Genomic DNA, 4,778 nt, shown 5'->3' on the forward strand with positions numbered 1-4,778 from the left:
GATTAATAACACTAGAAACTCCATAATTAAATTACAATACAATTATATCTAAACACTTACATATTGGAGGGACGCTAGCGGACGGACATTACTGGACGTAATCGGACGAACATTACCGGGCGTTCACGAACACTATATATCGAACGGACTTGGCCCTTGTCCGTGTTCGTCCGTTAAGCTTACCGAACAAATTTTTTTTGTCCATGTCCGGTTCGTTTATTTAACGGACGAACATAAACGAACTTTTTTCGAACGGACGACCGGACGCCCACCGAAAGTCCGATTCTCTTACAACCCTACTCGGAGGGCTTAGTTGAGATGGTGTGCGAGTTGGATCCAAGTCACATAATGCGCAACTGCCTGTGTGGTTTTTGGTTTTTATTAATAAAAAGCATTAAAGACATCAAATGCAATTACATAATATATTGTTCCCTCTATATATAACCAACTTTTGGTTCAATCTTGACCCTTTAAAGTCTTCATCTTCCAATCTTGGCCGTACAAACTCCCTAAAAAGCTTCTAGAAGCAGCAGTTAAGAGCAGTTTTTGCTTGGTGAATGGTTACAGACGGTTTTTGCTTGGTGAGGATAACAACCATCACCACTCAGTATGGTATGTTTCACGTATATTTACTGATTTATTTTGCATAATTATTACTATTATGCTCAAAACTGTTGAACATAAATGATCAATTTTAACTAAACTAATTGCTTGATGCAGTAACAGAATAATATACAAATCTAACTCAGCGGGCAATCGGGCATATTGTTTTTGATCATGTGGTTAGTGATAAATGATTTGATAGGACCCTTGAAGCCTTTGTTATATCCAGTTGGTGGTCATCTTGCCTTTCTTTTGTTTTTTTTTCAATCTCAGTTTTAGTGAATGTAGATTTGAATCATTTGATGAAATTAAATAGGTGATGACCGATGAGTACTGTTGGTTATTTTAGTGTTGTTGGATTAACTTATCGATCGAGGAAATAACGTTAAGAGATTAAACGAGTTAGGTGACGCGGGAGTGCGGGCTTGTTTAACAATAATGTTATTTAGGCTTTGTAATTTGGTTTTATACTTGGGCTTAAGTATAATGATAAGTGGGCTTATGATTAATTATTGGGCTCATGTGAGATGTGGGAATTGATTTATATATGTTGATGTTTTCATTCTCTGGATCTTACTCCCTCAATCGAATATATTGAACAGAGAAGACGGTTACTTCTTCTCTGGTTCTTCAATTCACAGACACAGTCAAAATTCAATTTCATGTGCAGAAAATCTCTGTCTTATTCGATAAATCATTGCGTGTAACCAGCAAATAGGTTTATCTGAAAGTGATTCACGATTCAGAGATTAATCCAGGAAATCGTTCAAGAAACCAAGATTGAAATCAATGTTACAGGTTTGCATCAATGATCGAATTCATATCCAGGTACGCAAATTATACAACATATGTCTCGTTCATATAATCTCAAATCAGTAAAAAGAGTAATTAGACCGGACTGTGAACACCCCTACTCTATAGTCGAATCTGTTAGGATTAAACGCACACACGAAACCGAACACAACACGAAAGCAATAAACGAACACGAGGATTTAACGTGGTTTGGTCTAAACTGACCTACGTCCACGGGTGGCAACTAGGTATATCTTTATTGAGTGACCAATATTACAAGTACATAATGTTGTTTATATAGAGACTGAACTAGGGTTAGTAAATTATTATGCAAGAAATCTAAACCGGGCCGGGCTTGGGCCCGACCGCCCACACCCGTCTCCTCTTTTGACTTCATATAATAAACCGGGCCAACAAGGCCTACGAACCCAACAATCTCTCACTCGGAGGCCTTGAGTACTCTCGTCTGCACTCCTGATTGTACTTCTGTAATCTGAACATTAAACTTCTTCTAGTTGTCACCGCCTTCTCATCAATTAACCTGAAGGCCAGTTGAAGCTCCCCGGAGCTCCAACACGTCAGTCATGGCTGAAACTGCCCCTGACCCGTTCTCTGTCCCTACCGGCTCCCACTGTAACGAACTACCGGATCCTGAGATAACCTGAGAACAAACACTCTCCATATTCAGCAAGTAATTCATTGGAGAGACTTTTACAGCTGAAATACTGGTTTTCTTAATCCACTGTCGACCTGGAACTGTAAATGAAACACGACCTGTGCTCCCACTGTCACGATGTCCCCCAACTGATTTAACCTTCCTAGCTCGTTCATCCTGAATCTTCACTTTGGCTCTGGGTTTGTTACTTGCAAAACGAACCTTCTTCTGCCCACGAGATTCTGTGAACCGGACTTTGTCTTTCACCAAAACTGGATCCACTCCTTTCGGTGACATATCGACCATATACAACGAACCCATTTTCTTGCCACGAGCAACCACGAGATTCCCTTTGACTACTTTCCACTGCCCATTCCCGAACTTAACATCGTGCCCTTGGTCATCCAACTGCCCAACTGAAATCAAACGTTTCTTCAAACTTGGAATAACCCTCACGTCTTTCAAAGTCCAAGAAGTACCGGCTGAAGTTATCAAATCAACGTCTCCCATACCCGTAACCTCTAAAATATCATCATTCGCTAGTCGAACCTTTCCAAAATCCCCAAATTTCAGATTCTTCATCGTTTCACTACAGTGAGTGGCATGAAACGATGCACCAGAATCCATCACCCAAGCATCAACGCTACTCTCAATACTACAAACCAAAGCCTCATCACTACTGACCCCGTCATCTGTGTCGTCTTCTGTAACGTTCACCTCTTTCTTACCATTCGGACACTGATTCCTGAAGTGTCCTTTCTCTTTACAACCCCAACATTCAATATCCTTACGAGTCTTAGACTGACTCCTCTTCCTGCTCCCACTGCCTCGCTGTTTTCCCCTACCTCTACCTTCTGTGACTAGCATATTGCCTGATGATTCACCTGAACTTCTGCGTCTTGAATCTTCTCCCAGAATCAGATCTCGAATCCCATCGAAAGTAATATTTGTAGACGAACTACAAACTGCAGTCACTGTTTGCGACCAACTGTCGGGCAAAGAGGATAATAACAAGAGGCCTTGAACTTCATCATCAAACTTAGGTGCTGTTTGTTTTTGCAGACATAAACTGTCTGCAAGCTGATTTCATCTGTTTTCATGTCTGCAACTGAAGATGTGGTCTGAAGATCTGCAAGCTGAAAATATAAGACTGTTTGTTTTTATAAGCTGATACTGTCTGCATAACTGTCAAACTTATCTCACAAGATAGAAGTCATTTATTCAAGTTACATATTGTTGGTGTTATTGGTTAACCATTTTTAAACTCAAAACTCCTTTGACCAAACCAAAATTAAAGCTTTTTAAAAGTCGCTATTTTGCCAATGTAGGAACACAAATCAACCACCCCCAAATACAATTTACCCTAAAGAACAACATAACAAACTTGTCTGAACAAAAGCAATCGAATAAATAAAAATCCAACAAACAAATATGAATCAACAGATGCTAGTTTCGTATTTGAACCTAAACCCGACCCCCCCTTGTTTGATTTTGATGGTGTTGCGTGTGTGTTTAGGGTTTTTCAATTGTGCGCCACAAAACCACACTATACATATACATAGCCCTGATTATCTCTCAGTTTAGGGTTTTGTTTTTCAATCAACACCATGGGAGGGGCTGGTCGGAGGAGAAGAGGGAGGTACCTGGTCGGAGGAGAAGATGGAGGTCACCGGAAAAATGATCGGAGGAGGAGGAGGAGGAGCGCCGTCTGATGTTGTGTGCGTATATGAGGGAGTAGGGTTTTGTGAAGATGTTATAAGAATGAGATCATGTCTTATTTTTGAAGAGGAAATAAGATGTGTTCAGATCTGTTTAAAAAAACAAACAAACAGTCTTCAAGGGTGACGTCTGCGCGCCTGCAGACATAAGCTCCCTTGAAGATGTTTGAAGAAAAAACAAACACCCCCTTAATGTCAACTGACACTAAGCGGGACAAGATCGAATTAAGATTATTGATATGAGTTGTAACTGACCCACCCTCTTTCATTCTTGTTGTCACTAGCTCTCGGATAAGATAGACTTTATTCGCTGCCGAAGGCTTTTCATACATGTTGGATAGTGCCTCCATCATACCACGTGCTGTGGTTTCTTTCATGATGTTAAACGCCACATCTTCCGACAACGACAAAGTAATACAAGCCCTAGCTTTCTTGTCTAACTTCTTCCAATCTGCTTCTGACAGCTTTTCTGGTTTTTCATCCTCAAGCACTACATCCAAGTCTTTCTGACAAAGTAGTGCCTCAATCTGCATCTTCCACCAACCGAACTTCTGTCCGTCAAACTTCTGTATCGAAACCTTTCCGTCTTCTGCCATAACAATGACTAAAACGAAAAACTGGATAAAAAAAACAGAGACAGACATAGCAACACGAGCCTGAACTTAACGATTGTTCTACTGAACTCTGTTAAACAATCAACCTATTTAACGTGCAGCGGAATAACGAACTGTAAATCAGAAACCGAAACTTTAAACTGAAACGATAAAACCTGACAAACGCGGTTGGCACTGGTTCTCCGTTTCTTTAACGCTTCTTCTGACTTAAAACTGTTCTTCAACGAAAAATAGGATCTTGATTCAACTATTCTTGACTCGTACTTTGCAAAATAGAATCTCGACCCTTGCTTAAATGGATCTCGGGCCCAACAAAATAAACAAGCTAGACCCTCTCAAAAAATTAAACAATCTGGATAAAGTTGGTGGCCATTGAACTCCCTTGTCAACAAAATA

The sequence above is a fragment of the Bidens hawaiensis genome, unplaced genomic scaffold (assembly GCF_021521415.1).
Source record: "Bidens hawaiensis isolate Kalapana, Puna unplaced genomic scaffold, B.hawaiensis_p1.1 tig00039533_1, whole genome shotgun sequence".
Classification (NCBI taxonomy): domain Eukaryota; kingdom Viridiplantae; phylum Streptophyta; class Magnoliopsida; order Asterales; family Asteraceae; genus Bidens; species Bidens hawaiensis.